The sequence below is a fragment of the Panicum virgatum genome, chromosome 8K (genome assembly GCF_016808335.1).
Source record: "Panicum virgatum strain AP13 chromosome 8K, P.virgatum_v5, whole genome shotgun sequence".
Lineage (NCBI taxonomy): Eukaryota > Viridiplantae > Streptophyta > Magnoliopsida > Poales > Poaceae > Panicum > Panicum virgatum.
In genome coordinates this window covers 16834215-16849286 of record NC_053143.1, presented here as the reverse complement: position 1 = coordinate 16849286, position 15072 = coordinate 16834215, and the positions used below count along the sequence as shown (strand labels likewise).

Here is a 15072-nt window from a genome sequence, read left to right as displayed (position 1 = left end):
GGGGTCCTTCTCTGGGTCGCTGGAGTCCCGGTGCACTGAGGCTCCTGTTGGGCTGCCTGAACTGGCCGACTGGTGTTTTGGTCGACCCTGCTGATTCTGTGATCGTAGTCGTAGATGCGCTGGTGGCAGCGGTGACCTGCGCCGATGTTCCAACGACTGCGGCTGCGACCACTACTCCTGCGCCTTCCACTCCGCCCTCTATAGCCTCCCCTGCGGAGACGGTGGCTGGTTGTTGACGATCACTAACGACCAATTTTGACCGTCAACTCCTGCACAAAAATGAACCATAATGTGGAATAAATGCTAGGGTAGATTTATTTACTAACAAATTCCACAGATGATGTTCTAGAATGTGTGCAGGTGATTTCTAGCTTATTTTGCAGTATAATGGTGTGGTTTGATCCCAGACACGACGTTCCAGCTATCACCTTGTATAAGCCGGTCGAAATCGGTAGCTCGAAGTATAACGGCAATGTGATCTCTTCTTCTAGGCATAGATTCTAGATCTAGGAAGTCCTCTCTTCTGTCTTCTCCACACCGGCATGTGTGTCCTTGGATGAGCCTGAACCCGTACAGCATACAAGACACCCATTGGAATGTCACCCTATCAGCTTGTCTACGGGAAAACTTGTCACTTACCCGTAGAGCTGGAGCACAGAGTGCACTGGGCTATCCGGAAATGGAACATGGATCTTAAACTAGCTGGAGAGTACCGGAGGCGTCAGATCTTAGAACTGGAGGAATGGAGAGACAAAGCTTATCATAGTGCCTCGATCTACAAAGAAAGAACCAAGAGATGGCACGATAAGCGGTTGAAGCCCAAGTACTTCAACCCCGGAGACAAGGTATTGCTTTTCAACTCCAGGGTCAAATTGTTTGGTCATGGGAAGCTACGAAGCAAATGGCAAGGACAGTACCGTTTCATCGACACGTCACCTCACGGAGCTATCACGATACAAGATGACGATGGTAACGCCTATAAGGTAAATGATCAACAACTCAAGCTTTTCCTAGACCATAATAAATCTCTTGATGAAGAGATAGACGTGATTAACTTAGTTGATCACGCTCTTATATCTAAATAAGAGCCATATAGGCCAAAAGGGCAAGTGGGCCCATTCTACCTCTCATACACCAGACCCCACCCGCTGACCAGCACAAGATGGGGCCCACTGGGGCCCAGCCTGGGTCGGCCAACCCACCAGGTCGGCCAAACCTAGGCGAGCTCTAGTGAGGCCCAGCTTCGGTGCACGGCCTCCTTGACCCACCTAGAGCCCAATTCAGCGAGGGGCAATGGCGTTCGCAAAGAGAAAAAGGAGTCTCGCACCTCTCTTCCTCTCTTCAGAAAACCTAAACCCTCCACCTTGTTTCCATCTACTCCCCAAAACCTCCATTACTGCCCACCAGCATCCCAAGAACCACCTGCCATGGCCAACATGGAGATAGTCCCATACGTTGCGCCAGAATCCCGCCAAGATGAACCTCTCAGTTCGATGGAGCAATACTTCGCGGAAGCTCTTCAAGAAAAGATCTTCTCGGTGTCCACGACATCACCAGCAATGCCTCGGAGCACCCCCAGAAGGAGGGACCCGAGGGGCGCCAGGGACAGGTCGGCCGACCACCCTGGTCGGCCGACTTCCCCACAAGCCCGTTCGGATCCCGTCTTCTCTGGTGGTTCTCTATCGCCTGGTGGAACACCTCCAGTGGAGGGAAGGCGTCGCAAACCAAGGAACAGACCCTCAAAGGAGAAGCTAGAAGTCTTCGCAGTCAAGCTGTTTCAAGATGAGAATGCACCTGGGCCAAGGCTTAAGCCCGATGAGGAGTACATGCATTCTTGGGTGACCAAAGAGGGCCGGATAATTAGTCATGACTACCGGCGCAACAAGATATCTCCTAACGAGTCACCACTCCAGCCATACCTCACAATCTTTGGAGTAAGACCGCTAGACAGAGCAGAAGATTATTGAGACAAGACTGAGATAAGGAAGCTTTCTATGAGCTCACAAAAGCTCATATGGCCAATGTCAGATTGGATACATCTCAGCAAAGGTTGAGGACGGAGGTCAAAGAGATGCAAGAAGACCTCGACCTTTATTTCAAGTTTCTTGATGAAAGGATGGATCGCCTAGTAGAGGCACTAGGGATCCAAGACTTTGAGTAGGGATCTTAGATAAGACCCCTAATTATCATAGGTTTAGATTGGGCACTAGTCTTAGTCATTCTGTTTAGGTTTAGGTCAGTTTAGCCGCGCCCCAGTTTTATTCATTCAGGATTGTGAACTTTGGCTCCCCGGTGTTAATGCCGGAAGAGCCCCGTTATCTTTCATATTTGGTTTGCTTTGTCTATGATCGATGAGCAGGTCGAAAACAAGTGTGGGGCAGAGATCCCATGATGATACACATTCACGAGCACATTTGCACATCACGCGCACCTCCCACTCCGACTTCTGAGTTTGCACTACCTCACTTGTTTCCTCCCTTTAGCATTTCTAAACATGAGCATATCTTTTCAAATACTTAAATCTGTTTAAGAAATTTGCTAACAGGAGTTCTTGATAGATGCCTGGCATAAATGTTTTTCATGCTGCGATTAATTTTGTGAACCATATCTTATAGGACCCCATGATGCTTAGTTTTTGACTAACGTGATATGTCTGGTTTAAAGTTGTCCGTCTCTCTCATGTTGACCAGTTTGGGAATTTTATTTATAAAAACAAAATTGAGTTCATGGTTTTTCTCTTTATCCACCATCCTACCAGAGCCATATGTTACATTCCACTTGAAAAATCCCATGCTATGTCTCTTGGCTACATGTTGAGCTTGATCAAATTTTGTGACCCATTATGGTTTTACTTTGTTTACGCTCTTGATTAAGAGTTATATGTTCAGATGAACCTCATGCTCCTTAAATACTGTCTGACAATAGTATTAAAAAAAGAGAGAGAGATGAAAAGATGGCATGTCAAAGAAGCATGACCCAAAAAAAGAGAGAGCGAAAAGATGGCATGCCAAAGAAGCATGACCCAGCAAATAAAGTCAAACATGAAAATGAGCATGTATTTATCTGTGCACTAACATAATCAGTTCATAAATATGAGTATCAACTTGTGGATCCAATTTTTGACCTTGCAACATATTTGAGTCAAGCTGATGCCATTCTACCTCATCCGTCAAAACTCCACATATACCATCAGAGCCGGTGAGGTAAAATAGGGGATAAGTTCTGGTAAGAAGCAATGAGCGATTCTGAGAGACCCATGGAAGAGAGTAAGACCATGAACATCTTTTTCTGCGAAAATTCTTTCAAAAATCCCCAAGTCTGGCAGCATGACAGGATAACACTTGAAGCCAAGATCATTTCGTTCTTCAACAACTCAAGGATATCATGGTAGACACATTCAAGATCACAAGCAAGAGCAAGGTATGGAATAACTTTTGTGCAGGATATTCAATCAGGAAGTTGCCATTGCACCTCAGTCCTGACCTTTACTCGGGACGAGCAAAGGGCCAAGTGTGGGGCATCTTGTTGACGGTCACTAACGACCAATTTTGACCATCAACTCCTGCACAAAAATGAACCATAATATGGAATAAAATGCTAGGATAGATTTATTTACTAACGAATTCCATAGATGATATTCTAGAATGTGTGCAGGTGATTTCTAGCTGATTTTGCAGTATAATGGTGTGGTTTGATCCAAGACACGACGTTCCAGCGACTCAGAACACGACACGTGTCAGAATATGGATTAGAGGGCCCACCAGAGCAAGAAACCGACATAACAAAAGCCAATACCCATGCCAATATCAAGTGGGCCCAGGAAGGAACCCATGAACCAAAAAGGAAGGTCGGTGGACCCACTGGGAGGCCGGCCGATCTGCATGGTCGGCCAACCTGCCTGTGGGCCCCACCAACTTGAATTGGATACGTGGAGGAAGCTAATTGGATGAGTATGTCGGTTTGCCAAAGATCAGCTGTAGATGACTCCTCCCTTGGCCGTGGCTCCCTCCTATAAATATAGAGGGGGGTAGAGAAATGAAACACAACACACCACATCCTCTCAGCTCACCTTCTCCCTTGGAGCTTGAGGCCTTCATCCTAGATGCTTAGGTAGACTAGGAGGTGTAGAAGAAGAGGAGGAGAGTGAGGAGGAGTCGAGGAAGTGCCGGGTCTGTCGGCACTCGTCTCCGCTTGTACCTCGACGGATGCTTATTCGGTTGTAAGTGTTCGAGACTTTCTTTGCTTATTTAGAATTAGGGTCTAGATCGCAAGTTATCATCTTTGCCTTATATTAGTTGATGTGTATGCTTATAGAGTAGCATTTGATCTTAAGACCCCGGATACAAAAGGGTAGTCTTGGCCAAGGCTAAGGTTAGTAGGGAAAGGCGTAGACGTGGTGTCTAGGCTGGACTATACCACTCAGTTGTCCAATTGTCCCACAGTTTGTAGAGGTAGCCAGCAGGTGGTGACAGCCCTGTCCGAGCCCGAGTAATCCTTCACGTTCAGATATTGGATAGAGCACTATAACCGGAGCTATCGGCTTGTATAAGCTGGTCGAAACTAGTAGCTCTAATTATAACGGCGACGTGATCTCTTCTTCTAGGCATAGATTCAAGATCTAGCAAGTCCTCTCTTCTGTCTTCTCCACACCGGCGTGTGTGTCCTTAGAGGAGCCTGAACCCGTAAATAGTGTACTCACATTCCTCAGTGGATACAATACCCTGGAATACTCTTGGGTGAAAGCTACAGCGGTATCCCCAGCTACCTCCCCTATGGTGGTCCTTTCTACCGCGGCTGGGACTAGCAGCGATGGCGATGTGCCGGCTGGTGCTATGGTGGATGCCTCTGCGACGGCGGAAACTAGCGCCTGGTCACCTACCCTAAAAGCGGTATGGGCCCCCAATGATTCAAGATCCCCCTCCACTAGTCCCCATCTTCAAGAACTACTATTCCCAGCGGCAACCAGCCCCGCAGACTAGTGTCACAGCAAGAGCTGAAGGTCTGGACCAAGCGGCGGCGACTGGTTCGATGACAGCCCCACACCGATGGACCCCCTTCCTGACTAGAATGACGAAGAAGACTGTGAAGATTCTTCCCACGCCACGAGCCAATAGACTGCGCCCCAGAGCACTCATGCCAGCGCCCCCCTCCCCCCGCGACGCAGTCGCCGCATTGCTGGAGTTGCAACTGAAACCCCGAACAACTGTATTCCCTGAAGACAAAAGAAAAAGGTGATGCATGCGCTAGGGATTATTGGGCAAAGTGAAGGCATTGATCAGCGAAGCTTAGACAAATACATCAAACTCCACTTCATCATGCTAACTGGTTCCTACGCATGTCCAATCCATGGTTGCGCTCTTTGGTTGGGCAACTCCTGATGATGAGGAGCTAGCTGGGCTGGTGTTGGTGTTTCTTATGCTCAATAGAATATGGATTCCGCAAGCACAAACCCGTAAGGTAAGATCCCAATAAATAAGAAAGATACAAAGCCTAAGCTAAAGGATTTACTTCCGCACACAAGTAAGATAACTTGAGAAGATAAATAAATGCGGAAAATAAAGCTGACTCAAAAAGATAAAGAAGATAATTATATTGATAAATGTCAAAGGAAAAGATACAAGAGCTTATACCGACTTCCGATGACGACTCCGAAATCCCGAGACAAGCTCGACTCGACTCTAACTCCCAACTACCTAACCTACTCTAGAAAGGAAAAGTGAGAAGAGAGAACTCCTTGGTGTGTGTGTGTGTACAAGTGAGAATGGGGGCCTATTTATACTAGTTAGAGGTCGGTATTTGGCCGGGGCGTCACTTGTAAGCAAGAAGGTCAGTTGACGTAGCTTCCACGTGAAGATGGGCTTGAGGTGCTGCAGAGCGGGACCGGCCGGCCTCCCCTAGGCCGGCCAGCCTGGGGTTGCCGCCAATTCTCCACCGCCTTCTCGTGGACGCTCCTGATTCAATCCTGAGGTCGGTAGTGGTTGTGTAGCTCTAATGGTAACAGTTAGGGGCCGGTCGGCCTCTCCTAGGCCGACCGGCCTGGCTCTGGCTCGCCTCGGCCGTCCATTGTTCTGACACATTCGTAGACGGTTGTATGCTGTCCCTCAAGTCGCTTTGGGTCCTGAAACTGCGTTTGGACACTAAATCTGGACCCAACCTTCCATTGCTCAAGCCTTTCGATCTTTGTTTGTGAATTTTGGACGGAACCAAATTGGGTTGGCTTGGATTTGTGCTCATGATCACCTTGGCAAAGTTTCGTGGCATGGTATGTTGAGGTGCCAAGCCGGTCGGCCTGGGCAATTTTGGCTCATTTTTGGTGCATTAGTTCCTGCAACCACAGCTCATCCAAAACTTGTTGCACTTGTTAGAAATAAGCAAAATATGCATGGAACATGGTGTAAAGCTCATGTTATTCTCGAGAAGTTGATGGTCAAAATGAGAAATAATGGCTGTCAACAGCTGGCAGCCTCCCATTGATCCTTTCTTTCTCATGGTAGTAATAACCACCTGTAGAAATGAACCCGTCAAGAATTTTGTGTTGGAATGTGCGTGGACTCAATTCTAGAGCCCGGCAGGATACAATTCAAAACATGGTTTCTACTTCTTGAATCGACATCATGTGCTTGCAAGAAACAAAGATGTCCGCCATGACCACTGGTGTCATTCTTTCTTCGTTGGGTTCTGATTTCACCAACTGGATTAATTTACCAGCAGCCGGTGCAAGTGGAGGATTTGTTATCGCCTGGCGGCAGAGTTTAGGCCCGGCCACTGCTAGTTGAGTGGACAATTACAGCTTATCAATTCAGTTCTCTCCTAGCAGTATACAACCCTGGTGGTTGATCTGTGTTTATGGACCTCAAGGAGACAACAATAAACTTCTTTCCTGCAGGAACTGCGAGATGTGAGAGTTGCTTGCCAAGGACCATGGATAGTACTCGGTGACTTCAACCTCATCACATGTGCTGCATATAAAAACAATGGGAATATTAACAAGGCAATGATGGGCAGATTTCGGCGGTGTATCAATGATCTGGAACTGAAAGAAATATCTTTGCAAGGCCGAATGTTTACATGGTCTAATCAGTAGAACAATCCTACTTTGGTCAAGCTCGATAGAGTCTTTTGTTCTTCAGAGTGGGAACAGCTTTTCCCAAATTGCCTCCTTCAAAGTAGCGCAACAGAAGGATCTGATCACTGACCCCTATTGTTGGGATTACATGATGTGCAACCTGCCAAAGCTCGATTTCATTTCAAATCTTATTGGCCAAAACTGGAGGGATTTCAGGAGGCAGTTGAAATTGCCTGGTCTTCTGTTCAGGCATCATCCTGTCCGTTTGATACCTTGGCAAAGAAGTTTCAAGCAACAGTCAGAGGACTACAAAGGTGGTGTCACAAAAAGGTTGGGCTTGTTAATTCACAACTTGAACTTGCTAGAGAAATTTTGCATCAACTAGAAATCGCCCAGGACCACAGGGAACTCTCTACCTTGGAGATCTGGCTAAGGAATAAGCTCAAGCACCATTCCCTAGCCCTCTCTTATTTACAGCGCACTATTGCTCGCTGCAGGTTGCGCATCTCATGGTTAAGCGAGGGAGACGCCAATTCAGCCTTGTTCCACTCCTTTGCTAGGCATCGCAGAAGAAAGAACTTCATAAGCAAACTCATAACAGATGATGGTTTATTACTCACCAAGCATGAGGAGAAAGAGGAGAACATTTTCAATTTCTTTAACTCTCTACTTGGGAAGAGCCCCGATCGTGAGGTAACTATTAACTTGGAGGAACTAAATGGCCCAGGTTTCCATCTGTCTGAACTAGATATTCCATTTTTTGAGGATGAAGTTTGGAAAACAATCAGCTCCTTACCTTCAAACAAAGCCCGTGGTCCGGATGGGTTCACTGGGAAATTCTACAAGACATGTTGGACAAAAATTAAGAAGGATATTATGGTAGCAGTCTCTGCAGTGTGGAGCAAGAAAATGGCAAATTTCGAGGTACTCAACTCTGCATATATCACCTCGATACCCAAGAACGATGATGCCACAAACATCAGAGAGTATAGACCAATCAGTTTGGTTCATTCATTTGCTAAACTCATCACTAAGCTACTAGCTAACAGACTTGTTGGTTGACTTGACCAATTGATTACTCCAAATCAGAGTGCATTCATCAAAGGCCGGTTCATATTGGATAACTTCATGTTAGTACAACATACAACTAGATATCTACACCAACAAAGACAACCCTGTATCCTCCTAAAGCTGGATATTACGAAGGCTTTTGATTCGGTTTCTGGCCCTTTCTTTTGGAAGTTCTACAAAGTTTGGGTTTTGGTCCTGTTTGGTGCGACATTATTAGCAAGCTTCTTGCCACCTCTTCAACCCAAATTCTCCTGAATGGTTCCCCCAGTGATAGAATTGTTCTTCAGCGGGGGCTGAGGCAAGGGGACCCGCTCTCTCCAATGCTTTTTATTCTAGTCATGGATGTCTTGTGCCGATTAGTTGAGAAAGCATCTCAGAAGAACTTCTCCAACCCTTGGCTCGGAGAGCGCTGCAGCACCGTATTTCCCTTTATGCTTATGATGTGGTAATGTTGCGACCATCAGCTAATGACATCAAAATCACTCTTGACATCTTGCAACTTTTTGGAGAAGCGTCAGGGCTTAAGACAAATGTGCAAAAAAGCAGCGTTCATCCCATCCAATTCTCGGAGGAAGATAGAGTTATATTGCAAAACCACCTACCCTGCCAGATTTCAGATTTCCTTTGCAAATATCTGGGTGTACCTCTATCGCCCCACAAACTAACTAGTGCCCAGGTTCAACCTATTGTTGACAGGATTGCTGACAGGCTCTCTAGTTGGAAAGTTGATCTCCTCACAAGAGCTGGCAGGTGTATTTTGGTCCAATTCGTACTTTTATGCTGGTCTATTTGCTGTTGGCAGTGGATATTCATGCTCAGGCTCTGAAAAGCCAATGATAAGATTAGAAGACACTTCCTTTGGAGGTGCATGAAAGATGTGAGAGGAGGACATTGTCTCATTGCTTGGCCTAAAGTCACTAGACCTTGGTACCTAGGTGGGTTAGGCATCTCTTAGTTTCAGTTCTTAGGATGGTCCCTAAGGCTAAGATGGCTATGGCTACAGAAAACTGAACCGGATAAAACATGGGCCTTCTTGCCTATCAAAGCTCAACATCAAGTACAAGCTTTCTTCGATGCAGCTGTTGTGACGGCAATAGGAAATGGCAAGAACACAATGTTTTGGAAGGATAGGTGGCTAGTTGATCAGATGTTGGAAATTCTCTTCCCACACTTGTTTAATGTAGTGACAGCTATGGGAAGAAAAAAGAAAGTATTTGCTGCTCTTGAAAACAGAAATTGGATCTTGGATATATATATATATATATAAAAGGAGCTCTCACAGTGGAAGTCCTTGTTGAATATTTGCAACTTTGGGAACTACTTGAGGGTTTTGAGCTGCAACCAGAAGTTGAGGACACTCATATTTGGAAATTTTCGACCTCAGGCAACTTCACTACAAAATCTGCATATGAATCGTTCTTCATTGGGTCTATCCACTTCGATTCGTGGGAGAGAATTTGGAAAACCTGGGCTCCTGGCAAATGTAAATTCTTCCTTTGGACAGTGGGTCAGAAGAAGTGCTGGACGGTTGACAGGCTAGCAAGAAAGGGGCTCGACCATTCGGCTTCCTACCCCCTTTGTGCCCAAGCGGAGGAAACAATCGACAACCTTTTAGTATCTTGTGTATTTAGTCGGCAAGTCTGGTTTACAATCCTAAGGGACCTTGGCCTGCAAGCACTTGCACCACAAACTGTGAATTTGTCCTTTGAAGAATGGTGGGCTGCTGCAAGCAATAAGGTGGTTGCTCAGGAACAAAAAGGGCTCAACACCATTATCATACTAGGAGCATGGTCTTTATGGAACCATCATAATCGCTGTGTGTTTGATGGAGGCTCTCCTAGTCTGGCAAGTGTTGTTGCAATCATCAAAGAGGAGGAGAGACAATGGTCTATTGCTGGGGCTCGAGGAGTATCTCATCTCCTCGCCCTAGCAGCTCCTGCCACCTAGGTGGCTCGGGTCTTGCTTTGGTCTTGTTTTGGTCCAATTACTTTATTTGTAAGAGTTGTCTAGAAGTTTTTGGGCGGATTATAGTCCCATTTTTCTGTAATACTCTGGGGCTCTTATCCCCTGCTTTTTCTTCTTAATATATTGATGCGCAGTTCTCCTGCGCGTTCGACAAAAAAAACATTTTAGCGGTTCTTGGTTTCATTACTCATGGAAATGTTCTGGATCTGTTAATAAAATCATTTCCAATGTTATGGTTGCACTTATTATCGTGGCTCCTATCTGCTTCTAAGTTCTAACCTTATACAGGAACTTTTCTTTTCTCCTTTTTGGTCTGGACTCTTAGTCAGAATGATTAAACGGCGCAGCTTTCCAGGAAAAGTAGATTGGAGCTTCTTTTGCCTACTGATTATTCCTCAGACTTTGATCGTGCGATGAAGACGAGCCCAATGAAGGTTCACAGGAGGTATTTTCTTTTAGTTTGATTTCTTTCATCATTTATAAAAAGATACATTGTGACTACATATTAGGTGCAAACCAACCTCTACGTGCAAACTATGAAAATTTCAATCTGGACCATCGGATCAACATCCAAGGGGAGAGGCGCAGGGGGGTGGGAGGGGGGATTTGCAAAAGTGTGATTACTCAATCCAAGGGCAGGTCTAGATTGTAAAATTACCCAATCTCCTATGCCCCTTGGATGTTGATCTGATGATCAGATTGAAGTTTTCATAGTATGCACGGAGAAATTGGTTTGCACCTAATACGTTCCCGAAATTTTAATTGTGCAGGGAGAAGGCCCATCATCTGGAAACTCAATTAATAATACAAGTGCAAAGAAATCAAATTGTCTATCAACAGGTAGTAAAATTCACTACCAGATGCTCAAGGAATAGTTTTTGGCGCTAGGGCAACAGATTATGCAAGAATTGCTAAATTCACAGAGGAACTTTCAAGGCCTGCAGTTATATGAGGTATTGCCGATTGTTCTTCTTTTTATATATAAGATTGAATGGATTATTAATTGCCGTCATCTTGATTTTTACAAGTAAATATATGTAGAATAGTTCTCTAATAGTGAGGTTTTCGGTGTAGCTGCTTATTCATGTCTCCATTTAACTCTGCATTATAAATGTGTTTAAATCATTCACACTAAAAGAACAACTATCACTCTTTTTTACTTCAGTTACTCTTATGTTGTTCTAGATAATTTTTCATCTTCCAATGTCTCGTATCTTTTGACGTCCACTGTTTTTCTTCCATTTTTGTAAACAAATTACGTGAATTATCTTGGATCGGTGCACCCCAAATCCCCCATATATGCGACCTAACATATGGAGACTTCTTTTGGTTAGTGAACAAGTTTCTACGTAAGATCTGTAACCTCTTTCTAATTTTCTGCATCAAAATTTGAATTTAAAATAGCTGGCTACAGGGGTACGCACCACCAAATAAAGATAGACGAGATGGTGTTTTATTAACAAGGAAAAGACTCGAGTATGTAGAATATGTTTCTCAACAACTATGATATCCTAGACAATGACCGTGTCGACGAAGATATTGATATGCTTCGACACGTACCTTTCTCCACCTGAAATTGGCCTACTGCCTCTTTTAACAAAATCCATAATTTTTTTTAGAAAGGACTGTAATCAATCATCTTACAAGTTACTTGGCCTGCAGATTGCCGTTGATTGCCCAAAAGCCGCACCTCATGTTACCTTTTTCTAGAACCTGCAAATTCAGAAATCTCTGGAACGTATTTTATATAATTGGTAAGGTGCGAAATTGGCTGGATCATTTGCATTGCTTAATTGAAGGACCGGGACAGGAAAGGGAAAGTGAATGAGAGCCCTTTAAAATTTGAGATCATGGTGCCCCCTTCTTTTCTCTCCCGTTCCTCTCTTTTCTCCCCTCTTTTATTCCACCTAAGGTTAGGAATTTGAGATGGATTTTTGAGAAATTTATGCTACGGATTTATGATAAAGGAGGCCCTTCTCTCCTCGTGCCCTCTGTGTTTTTTATTTAAGTTGAATGTGGTGCCCTCTGTGCTCGAGTTTCGTCTCGAATCTTTAAGATTTTTTTTCTCGAATACGCAGGAGAGCTGCGTATCTTTGTATTAATAAAGAGAATAAACCGGCCTCTTACAAAAACTAGCACACCTCACTCCGAGCCGAGCTGTGAGGGGCTGTGATACACTATGATGTTGTTGTAGCCTAAGAAAAAACAAAAGCTTGACCCGAGACCACTAACAAGAAAAAACAAACACTGTGATACTCCGAATCTTTAAGATTTGAGGAAGAAATTTTGAATCGAAGTTTCCGATCTTTTGTGTTCTTCCCGTTCTCTCTATGTTCTTGAGATAACTCAAGTGTTTTGCTTGGGGGTGTTCAGCGCACGGATGTCTGCTGCAGCGCAGGCGGCGGTGCGCTCGGCGCGCGCGGCATCTGGTGCGGCGAGCTGCAGGGAGCAGCAGCGGCGCCAAACCGGCGGCGAAGGCAGCGCTCGAGCTCCTCCCCTGCTTGGCACAGGGCACGCGTCCGTGTCCACGAGCCAGGAGCGGAGCAGGGGCAGGCGGTCCGCGAGGCGCACGCGGCCCAGCTCGGAGCTTTGGGCAGGCGGCCCACTAGGCTCGGGGACTGCGGCAGCAGCTAGCTCGTGCAGCAAGCAAGGTGTGCACAAGGCCAGCCACGGATGCAAGCGCAGTGAGCATTTCTTATTCTTTTCTTTCCTTCTCACATGCACTTAATTTCTGTTTGTTTCGTGCACATGATTTATTCCATGCTCTCTTGTTTACACTAGTTAATTAGTACTTTCTTGTACTAGTGCCTCGTGAAAATTTGCATGCTTAATTAATTTGTGTTAATTAGCTTTTTTGTTAATCCTTGCATACTTGGTTAAGAGGATTTTTTTTGTGGTATTTATTTCTAATCTTTTCAGTGAGACTCTTAATCGACCTTTTAGTTAAGCTTTGCTTCCACCTGATTTTGATCATCTGCTAATCTCTGTGGAATTGTTGCTTGCTTAGTGAAATCTACTCTTTTGCAAGTTCCTTTTAGAAAGCTCTTTCGGCACTTTGATAAATCATTACTTCCGCTTTGTGTTGTGCCAAGATTGCTTTTCGTGTGCTTTCGCTTTGCGTCGATATTTGCATAACCTTTCCTAGGGTGAGCACGTCACGAGTTGGCTTGTGTCACTTTGATACTTAGAAGAAAGAGACGTGTTGAGTTGAATTGGAACATAAGCCTTGTTCTCATCGAGGAGAATTTTTTTAAAGGACTCACATTCACTCCCCTCTCTGGTCGTCCGTCCCGGTCCTTCACTTAATTAATAATCAGTGAGAGATGTGCCTTTTCGAGTTTCCTCCCTGTGAAGTTTACTGATGCAATTATGCTTCTTGGCAGTGTAGAAAAATATGCCTTTGATCACAATTGGATACCTTCTGTTTTGGTGTTTTGGCTATGTCGTCACTTTTGCTTGATAGATTCAGCCTATGATTATTATATTATTGTATTACCATTCTCTGATTTGGCAATTCCAGGTCCATCCGTCACCCAGCAAGTGGCTATGTCCAAGGAATAAATGACCTTGTTACGCCTTTCTTGGTCGTGTTATTATCAGTGCACCTAAAGGGCAACATCGACACCTGGTCCACGGATCACCTTTCACCACAGGTCATTTCTAATATAGAAGCAGACTGCTAAGTGTCTTTCAAAGTTTCTCGATGGAATGCAAGATCATTACACATTTGCACAACCAGGAATTCATCTCCTTATTTTCAGATTGAAGGAACTAGTTCGTCGTATAGACAGTAATGTTCTACTGATTCTTATGCATTGCCAATTATGGTTCTGGTTTCTGCCAATTTTTCCCCACTTATTGTGGGCATGAGATATGCTTGTAATTTATTATGGTCCTTTTTCCCATATACTGGAAAAACATTTATTTTGACCTCCATTTTTGGGGGTGTATGCAGAACCTTTATCAAAGCAAATTGAAGAACAAGAACTGGAGTTTCTTCAATTTTCCTTCCGTTGCTTCAACTGCCTTTTGATACGGGAGGTTTGTCTTGCAACACTTGATTTTGTACTCCATACACATTAAACCTATCGTGTCACATAACCTTGCAGGTACCCTTCCATCTTGCTATGCGGCTGTGGGATACATATCTTGCTGAAGGAGACTATCTACCAGATTTCCTTTTGTACATAGCAGCTAGCTTTTTGTTGACAGTAAGTTATGGTACCCCTTACTCATAACTCGTTTGTGCAAATCCTTTTCGAGTCTGCTAGTACCAGAGCACAGTACTTAGGTTACGTAATGTTCCCAAAAGGTCCTACTGGTAAAGTACATATTTTACTTAAAAGGTCACCTTAAACTTAAAAGGAGGTTCGTGTGTTTTAATTACAGCAATAGCATCGTCTCTGTCAGATTTTTCAAACTCTAGTCAGACAAGCTGCAGAAACTGGATTTCCATGAGATGGTGATGTTCCTACAGCGCCTTCCGACTAGGACCTGGCGGCACCACGAGCTCGAGATGGTCCTCTCCTGGGCGTACATGTGGCATACAATGTTCAAAAGCTCTCCCAGTCATCTCACCAGCTAGTACCCCACTAATCGTATATTGGTATATGCCCATATCCCTCCCTTGTAGTGGTTAGTGTTAACACACAGTTTTCAGGTGAGACCTTTTGCCGGTTGTTGTTCCATGCATATTGTGGCGTTGTCTGCCACTCTAGATCCCCCCTCCCCTTTGTATCTGATATAATGCCTTCCAAAGAATATGAAATGGTACATCATGTTCTGTGGAATGCAGTGGGTCCTGTCATGTGGTTTGTAATGTTCTCTTCTACCTTTGTTGCGCACCCATTTTTCTTCGCGCATTGCTAGTGCATTTCTACCTTTGTTGTGTGCACCCCCTTTTTCTTAGAGCTGGTGACCGTTATATATCGGTTAAGAAGAAATTTTGAGACCTTTCTTGTTTTAGCTAT

General features: G+C 44.7%; 1 pseudogene; it reads left to right on the top strand.

The window, feature by feature from the left end:
- The first annotated feature begins 10511 nt into the window (after positions 1-10511).
- On the top strand, positions 10512-14821 carry LOC120645516 (annotated as a pseudogene).
- The last annotated feature ends 251 nt before the right edge of the window (positions 14822-15072 follow it).